General features: G+C 46.4%; 1 protein-coding gene across 5 annotated transcripts in view; it reads left to right on the top strand.

The window, feature by feature from the left end:
* SYTL2 (synaptotagmin like 2) overlaps positions 1–9,394 on the top strand; it is a 62,850-nt gene continuing 53,456 nt past the window's right edge. For 3 of the 5 annotated variants that reach the window (XM_081860037.1, XM_081860029.1, XM_081860036.1), the window contains exon 1: positions 1–142. The gene's annotated coding sequence lies outside the window, so the exon portion shown is untranslated. The remainder of the gene's footprint in view (positions 143–9,394) is intronic. The other 2 variants (XM_081860031.1, XM_081860030.1) reach the window with 1 other exon arrangement.

The following is a 9,394-nucleotide window of genomic DNA, read 5'->3' as shown; positions in this document are numbered from 1 at the left end:
GCCGCGCAGGCAAGGGCGGGCGGCGCACCTTTCGCCTTCTTTCCCCGCGAGGCGCCCGGCTGCCCTTGGAGCTTAGCGCGCGCGCCCCGCGTCGGAGGGCGGCTGCAGTTCGGGGCACATAAAGAGAGGCAGGAAAGAGGAGGTAACGCTTCTACCCTGCTGCTGCTGCTCCTCCTCCTCCTCCTCCTTCTGGGCAGCGCGAGCCTCGGAAGTTTCTGCCGCTTCTCGCTTTGCTTTCGGGAGTCGCTGCTGGCCGCCTCGCAAGCGGGAAGGGAAAGCGCTCGCGAGCGCCCGGCGGGGCTCCTGAGGCGAGGCGGCGGGGACGGCGCAGGTGCGCTTCGCAGGGGGGGGGGCGTTGCTGAGGTAACGAGGAGGGGAGGGGGCTGGACCAGCCGGGCGGCGAGATAAGACCTGGTTTTTTTGGGGGGGGGCGGGCGGCGGGAAGCCCCCTCCCCAGCTGGAGGGGCGGGAGAGGGATGCGCGTGCGCGCGATAGAAGTTGGAAGATAAAAGTTCTGGATGCCCCATTGGAACAATAACGCCGAGTTTCTCTCTATCTCGCTCTAGGATGCTGTCAATCTTTTTAAAAATTGTGCTCCCCCCCCCCAAGAGGAGCCAACTCCCCCCCCAATAAAATATTTGTGACCCCCCCCCCCAAAGTTAACAGGCATTGCCATTCAAATGGTGTGCATGTCCCGCATTTTTTGATCCGTCACGTGGACCAGGTCTTACCTGGCCTCTCCCCCCCCAATATTTTATTTAAGTTGGCTCCCCCCCCATGTTTTTAGCTGTATATCTGTAAGCCGCCTTGAGTCCCTGTAGGGAAAAAGGAGGGTGTGTCAGTAAATATATAGGAATAACCATAGGATGATTTACTCTGCCCTTAAGACTTTGCTGCCAAATAGATGGGAATACGTGTCTCTCTCTCTTGCAGGAATGGCATTTGGAATGCACTGGGCTTTCGGAACGGCTGTTGATATGTGCTAAGGTGGATTGGAGTGTCAATTAACATTATTTTTATTTATTAAAATTTATGGTATATCCTTCCCTTCCTTCCAAAGGAAGGAGCAGCAATAATCTATCTGTCTGTCTGACACCATACTACGGGTGATAGTCAGTACTAGCCTTACTCAGAGAAAGCCCATTGAGGTAAATGGATGTCTAACTTAGGTTCATTAATGTCAGTGGGTCTACGCTCTTAGCTTGAATGCACAGCTCTCTGTTTCTTTTCTTGTGGCACTTTTGTTTTGTTGAAGTAACTCACAGAGTGAAGAACAATAGTAGCCCAGTGGGTAGAACATGAAACTCTGAATCTCAGGCTTGTGCGTTCAAGCCCCACATTGGGCAAAATATTTCCACATTGCAGGGGGTTGGACTAGATGACCATTGGGACCCTTCCAAGATTCTATGATTCTGTGGAAAGCTTCCAGCCAAGAGTGCTTAGGACTGTAGCAAGTTCTCCAGCAAAGGACAGAGAGAAGAGGGCAGTGGTGTTCGCCGTGGATCAATATCTTGCATCTAAACCTCCAAGCTGGGTTTGTCAAAGTTTCCGCCTGAGGGAGTAAGGAAACAGGAAAAGCAGTAATAAACATTTTAAGCTAAGCTAGTGGCTCTGGAATACATGCCAGCTCTTGGTTTACTTCCCGCAAAATGAGTGTCGGGTGTATTAAAGCAAACTTTTCAAAGCCTCAAAGCAAAATCATGTCCATTGCTTTTTCCTGGGGCTGATCCAGGTGTTTTTGTCACATGAAATTCATTGTTGTTTCCAGCCGGCTGTGGAGCAGCTAGACATATTTAGCCTAAGGTAGCATTTCTGCTGGTGGATCTCAGAATTTTCATGGCACTTGTAAAACAGGAATATTTTGTCCTACTGGCGCATGAGATCTCTCACGCAGCTCTCCTAAAACGAGAAGGGCAGTGTGTGCACCAGGTGAGCACAAGCCCATCTCCTCCCTCTGCAGGAATGTCCTGACATACAGTGAATCTTAAAAATCGACTTAATTCAGATCTTTGGAGCATGTGCGCTCCTGTTCGCCGATGCTGGGAGCAGGAACATAGTACACCACTGGATCAGACCATTCTTCCATCTAGCTTTGTTTTGTTGCTACTCTGGCTCTGGTTGGCCTGTGGCCAACCCAAAGGGTTTTGCTGCCTTAGGCAAAGGACAGTTCCACCTGCTGAAATCAATTGGACTGGACACATGAACCTTACCTTATGCATTGGGATAACGTCATCCACTGCATTTAAGGGCAGCCTAGGAGTGTACAGGACAGATTGTGTGGCATACTCTGTACACCCAGGCAGCTGTCTCCTTCTACCAAATGATAGGGCTGGCCTTGTCTTCAGGGTTTCAAACCATAGTTTTCCCCAGATCTTCCAGGAGAAACTGGGGATTGAATCCTGGGACTTTCTGCATGCAAAGCTTTCCGTTCCTTTATGTTTTGAGAATGAGGTGGAGGGGGACTTGGATGAGAAATTACAGGTGAGCAGATTATCTTTTCTACGGCAACTAGTACAGTCATACCTCGGTTTACAAACTTAATCCATTCTGGAAGTCTGTTCTTAAACCGAAGCTGTTCTTAAACTGAGGTGCGCTTTCCCTAATGAGGCTTCCCACCGCCGGTGCCCTTCCACCATTCGGCTTCCGTTCATAGACGGAGGTAAAGTTCACTAACCGGAACACTACTTCCGGTTTTGCATAGTTTGTATACCGAATAGTTCATAAATAGGACTGTTTTTAAACCGAGGTACCACTGTAGTAGATACTTTTCTAGCAGTATTTCTCAAACTTCATTCTCCAGCTGTTGTTAAACTATTACTCCCATCACTGGTCCTGCTAGCTTAGGATGATGGGAATTGTAATCCAATAACAGCTGAGGACCCAAGTATGAGAAACACTGCTAGGGTAGAGGTGTGGAACATGCTCGTCTCCAGGTGCTATGCAGTGTTAGAAACTCAAATATATATAATCTAATCGCCAAATGGCGCCTTAAACCTGGGTTACGGTCGCCACAGTGGAATGTCTAGGCACCTTTTTTGTTTTTTGCAGTGGACTTGATTATTATTATTATTCATTTAATTTCTACACTGCTTTATAAAGATCAAATCTCTTATAACACATAAAAACATAAAAGTGAAATGACCCAGAATAAAGCAAATTCAAGCTTCAAATGACAAGTTTGGAGATCCTTCTCTAAGTGACCTGGGCCAGTCGCAAAACGCACCTGACACCTGGCCAGTTTTGAACAGTGTGCTCAAGTACACCTGCCATTTACCTGGGCTGTGTGGTTGGAGTTGATGGGAGTTGTAGTTCTGCAGGATTCGAAGGGCCACAGGTTTGCCACCCATTGCTAAGTTTATATTGCTGATTACCGTATTTTTTGCTCTATAAGACTCACTTTTTCCCTCCTAAAAAGTAAGGGGAAATGTATGTGCGTCTTATGGAGTGAATGCAGGCCGCACAGCTATCCCAGAAGCCAGAACAGCAAGAGGGATTGCTACTTTCACTGCGCAGTGATCCCTCTTGCTGTTCTGGCTTCTGAGATTCAGAATATTTTTTTTCTTGTTTTCCTCCTCCAAAAACTAGGTGCGTCTTGTGGTCTGGTGCGTCTTATAGAGCGAACAATAGAATAGTTGGAACCTTTGAGTTCTGTCTTCTTAGTTCCTAACATAGATTTTGATATTTTTTTTTTACTTGGAAAAAAAAGGTGGATTGGCAGTTGTCTTTCTCTCCACCCACTCCTGGAATAAACATGAATGTGGCAGCTCTGAGTTACTATCCTGCGAGGGTGTCTTGGCTTAATTTGCAGATCAAAAGTAAATTTAGGAACAGAGGAGGACGCCCTATACTGAGTCTGGTCCATCTATCTACACTGACTGTTAGTATTTCTCCAGCGTTTGTCTTTCCCAGCCTGCTTTGTGTCTTTAGTTCATGCTTTTGTGTGGAAGCATCTGTGGAAAACTTGGGCTACCGTTTGAAGCAAGCATGGGGAAGCTGCCTGCCCACCCCAGCTGTTCCTGGGCTACAGTTTCCATCATCCTTGACCTATGGCTGCGCTAGTTGGGGGCTAATGGGTTCTAAAGGCAAGTCTTCAGGTGCTTATCTCAGAGGCCAAAAGCATTAATGGCCATGCATTCTGCCCTTGCAGTCTGCATTCACTTGAGGCTTCAGCTTGCATTGGTTTCCCCATTGTCGCACGGCTTATGGCGATGCTGGCAGCACTGGTCACGCCTGTGTATTCTGCACACCAGCTTCCTTGTGCTTGTAAGGGTGTATCCTTGGGCAAAGATACCTGCCCCTTCCAGGTAAAATATTTGCACACCCGACCCGCGTGTCCAACTTGGGAGGGTGTTGGCGGCTTTCATATATGTGTGTCATGAGTTTGCATGTTCTGAGCACTGTGCCCATTTTTTGAGTTTTTGTTTTGTTTTTTTACCTTCTTGAGAGTCTCTGTAAAAATTCGAATTGCACAACTTGCCCTGTTCTCATGCCCCAGTTAAAGGAAAAATACAAATGTTAAAAACAACCTTATGAAGAATTCTTCTGAGTTCATAACCTACTTGCAGCATCAGGAATTATTTTAGCCCTCCGGCAAGGAGATGAATGATGGATCTGAATGTTGCTGTGCTTGTGACAGTCTTATCTCTCTATTTTCTTCCTACCCAACTTGTAAATGTACTGTTCCAGATTAGTACTAAAAAAAAAAAGAAAAATAGAGGGCAGGGCAAGAGACTTTTATGACTTCTGCCTTCTATGGAAGGACATTTATAGAATGGAGATTAACCATGAACCTGCATGGAGAGATGGAAGTCAAGGCAACCTGCTGTGCTCCACCCTCCCCTGAAGTCCCAGGAGCACATGACAAAAATGTATTCGACTTTCCTCTTGGCTGAACTGCCATGTCTGACGTTATTTCAGCTGTGCAATATCAGCTACGGAACTGAAGTTCTCTGTTGTACTCCCAGAGATGAAATGATGTACGCCGCTTTGTTTTATGTGTGCGGCTCAGCGTTAGCATGCATCTGTGGAGGGGACATTAGAAGCCCCTCCAGCGTTATATCTTGCTGAAGGTGACATAAATGCAGGGCCGGATCATTAGAGGCAGATGGCACCAGTTACTTCTCCTCAGCTTGGTGGACGGAGCCACCTCTCTGTTGTCAGCGCTGCCGGAGAGAGCCTTGCGTTTCAGATTGTGCCTTGGGGGGGGGGTGTTCCCTGGTGCATATTGTTGTTGTTGTTTAGTCGTGTCCGACTCTTCGTGACCCCATGGACCAGAGCATGCCAGGCACTCCTGTCTTCCACTGCCTCCCGCAGTTTGGTCCAACTCATGTTAGTAACTTCGAGAACACTGCCCAACCATCTCGTCCTCTGTCGTCCCCGTCTCCTTGTGCCCTTCATCTTTCCCAACATCAGGGTCTTTTCCAGGGAGTCTTCTCTTCTCATGAGGTGGCCAAAGTACTGGAGCCTCAGCTTCAGGATCTGTCCTTCCAGTGAGCACTCAGGGCTGATTTCCTTCAGAATGGATAGATGAGCATTCAGGGCTAGGTTTGATCTTCTTGCGGTCCATGGGACTCTCAAGAGTCTCCTCCAGCACCATAATTCAAAAGCATCCATTCTTCGGCGATCAGCCTTCTTTATGGTCCAGCTCTCACTTCCACACATCACTACTGGGAAAAACATAGCTTGAAATATACAGACCTTTGTTGGCAAGGTGATGTCTCTGCTTTTTAAGATGCTGTCTAGGTGCATATTAATGTGGTGCAAAACCGTGAGCTTTTACTGCCCGCCTCTGCCCCCTGTGCTACATAAGTCTAATGAATTAGAACTGATTAAAGAAGTGCAGTCTTCTTGGTCATCTGTAGGTCACACACTAAAAAACACACAAAACAACCAAAACAAAATCAGTGATAAAAATACAATTAAAAATGTGAATACTTAATGAAATGGATGTGCCAGCTCCTGTCTTCAACTGCAAATCCACAGCCAAGCCTGGATGAAGCCCGTGGCCCACGAATCACAGTTTTGGAACTGCTTCTCTAGCCTGATGAAGCGTTTTGCAGACCCTGAAATTCTTGCACACGTTTTGGTTGGCCTAATAAAGGTGTCGCTTCGATCCGGAATTTGGATTTCCTCCCTATATACTGTATACTGTTTCATGATGCCCTGCCCTGCCCTTCATCTCAGTGAACTGGCTGTTTCCAGTTCGCTTGTTTGTGAGAGTGTCTCGTGGAATTGGCTGTTCCTGCAGTTTAGTGGCTAATTCAGTCTGTTCTTCATTCCTATAGCAGGGAGTCGCCCACCTTCGCCCAGGCATGGTAACTTGCTATGTGGGATTCTGGTCTCTCTTAAAAGTATGCTGTGTACCTTTTCTCAGGTGTTTTGTTTTTTTTAAATTTTCATTCTAAGCTGTAACTTGATCTGAACTGAAGGTGGTAAGAGGAAGTAAGCTGGGAGAACAAGAACGTGACCCATTTTGTTGTTCTGCTTTCACAGTCTTAATGCAGAACTCAGTGATGAAGCTCATTATTGAAGCTCATTATGTTATCCTCCGGTAACCTAAATGGTGGAAACACATGGTTTTGGGCAGTGTTGCCACAGTAAGCTATTAATGGTACCACTCTACAGTATTCTACTTTGGTCAGACCACCCATGGAATACTGTGTCCAGTTCTGGGCACCACAATTTAAGAAGGATGTTGACAAGCTGGAATGTATGCATAGGAGGGCGATCAAGAGGATCAAGGGTCTAGAAACCAAGCCTTGTGAGGAATGGTTGAAGGAGCTTGGTTCCCCATCTTCTTTCGCCTAACCCTGGAAAGTCTTCCTCTGGAGAGTCATAGAGCCCCTCCTAAATTGTGGGGGGCAGCTGGCTGCATCATGCAAGGCTGTAGGAGGAGGAGTTGTGGATAGACTTGCTATATTATTACACACATAATATTACCTCTCAGCAGCAAAGGTGCATTAGAGGGTGCATTTGAGCAATCTGTTAAAGTTGGAACTTTGGTCATGTTAACAGAGGCATAGGCCATAATTATAGGCTGACGGAGGAAAGCAAGAATTGACTGACAGCTGCTTTTGGTTTCCTTTAGCCTTTTTTTTTTTTTTAACAAGTGTTAGCATGTTTGAGAACAGATTGGTCTATAATATAGTTATGTCCTCAGCTGGTATGCAGAGACTGCAGGTTGTCGCAAGACTGCAGGTTGTCGCAAGTGAAAGAATGCTCCCAGGTGGAATTATTGAGTGCTTGAATGTTAACTGATTCCTGCTTAGCACCTTCAGCTAAGGTGGATTATTTCCGTTTGTATACCTGCCAGGAAGTCACTTCTTAGTACATGCAAAAGGCAAGACTTAGGGCTTATCCACACTCACCTTTCTACAGCTCTTTCCAGGCACAGGTCCACACTTTAAACCTCCATTTCTAAGCATGGTTTTTTTTCCAATTTGGATTGAAAATTTGGATTAGATTTTCTGTGGATTGATGTTTGTTCCGATTGAGCACTAAAGAGTGGATTTTCGTGATGAAAGCTCTGGGGCAAACCTTTGCCCCCAACAACCCACACTTGGACACGGAGCTTTAAAGTGCAGACCTCATCATAGAGTTGGAGGGGACCCTGAGGATCATCTAGTCCAACCCCCTGCAATGCAGGAATATGCTGCTGTCCCATACGGGGAATCAAACCTGCATCCTTGGGGTTATCAGCACCACACTCTAACTAACTGAGCCTAGAAAGTGCAGAGGAAATATAAGTTAAGTGTGGATAAGCCCTTAGTTCTGTCCCTTTCACAGCTAGCACAGTCCTGAAATATTGAATTTTTTTCATCCCTTAAATGTTTTGCTGTTATCTGTTTCTAATGGCTTTTGTAGTAAATCATAATTAAAAATAGGTGTTTCCATGGCCTCGAGTCTGAGGGTGAGAATAAGCGTTTTAGAGAGCCTCCCATTCGCGAATCTGGATCCTTCAAGGCAGATGGGATCACACACCCCGTCACAATGAGAACGTATAAAGGGAGGTCATACCTGCTAGCTACATAAAATCTTGGGAATAAAATGGGCTGGCAATTTGTTCCAGGCCTAAAACGTGGCAATCACTGTTGGACCATGACAAACCATGCTTCTGTTTTAAAAGCATGAGAAATACAGGGTCGGTTGGCTTTAGATAAGTCTGGAAGAGGTTGGCCTGGGGTGCATGCTTGAAATTTCTGCAAAAGGGGAAGCAGTCACCTGCTTGTTTTAGACTCATCTTTGTCCTAGGGAGAAAATGCAATGTGAGAAAATGAAACCAATAAAAGGAGCAAGGAGGGAAGGGGCGAGGAGAGGAAGAGAGCGATCTTGTTTGGAATTCTGCACGTTGTAACAGGGGTGTAAATGGACAGTTTCACCAGGTGCTACCCTGAGATTACTCTTAAAGGTAAAGGGACCCCTGACCATTAGGTCCAGTCGTGACCGACTCTGGGGTTGCCACGCTCATCTCAATTTACTGTCCATGGGAGCCGACATACAGCTTCTGGGTCATGTGGCCAGCATGACTAAGCCGCTTCTGGCAAACCAGAGCAGCACACGGAAACACCGTTTACCTTCCCACCGGAGCGGTACCTATTTATCTACTTGCACTTTGATGTGCTTTCGAACTGCTAGGTTGGCAGGAGCAGGGACCGAGCAATGGGAGCTCACTCCGTCGCGGGGATTCGAACCACCGACTTTCTGATCGGCAAGTCCTAGGCTCTTAGAATCTTATAATTTGTAGAGTTGGAAGGAACCACTAGGGTCATCTATTCCAACCCCCTGCAGTGCAGGAATGTTTTGCCCAATGTAGCCAACCCATGGCCCTGAGATTAAGAGTCTCATTCTCTACCAACTGAGCTCTCCCAGCTGTGGTAGTCCCATCTGTAACTCTTCACTGAAAATTCAGAAGTGGGAGATAAGAACGTGAGAAGATCCTGCTAGCCCATCTAGTCCAGCTTCCTGTTCTCACAATAGCCAACCAGATGCCTATGAGAAGCGCCCAGCAGGATCTGATCAAAACAGCTATCTCCCCTTCCTGCAGTTTACAGCAACTGAGATTTAACAGCGCAAGCCTATATACATATGCATGTGGAACAAAGTGCCATTGAGTTTCAATGGAGCTTACTCCCAGGTAAGTGGGCAACCTGGGCAAATGTGTGTGCTGTTGCATGCAATGTAGCTTTTAGTAAATTTTACTTGTTTGGTGAATGAGTTGGGCTAATCTCCCTTAAAAATCCGATGAAGGTGCAGAAAATAAAGAGGAGACTGCTGAAATTGTAAGAATAGTTGCTGGACAGTCAGACACACTGGCAAGATTGAGCCATAAGAACCGTAGAGTTTGGCAGAAGATCATAATCTGTTGCTGCTAGTATATTTTCTTTGAATGATAAAC

Source organism: Podarcis erhardii (genome assembly GCF_964252035.2).
Source record: "Podarcis erhardii genome assembly, chromosome: 4".
Classification (NCBI taxonomy): domain Eukaryota; kingdom Metazoa; phylum Chordata; class Lepidosauria; order Squamata; family Lacertidae; genus Podarcis; species Podarcis erhardii.
This window is presented reverse-complemented; position numbering and strand designations above follow the sequence as displayed.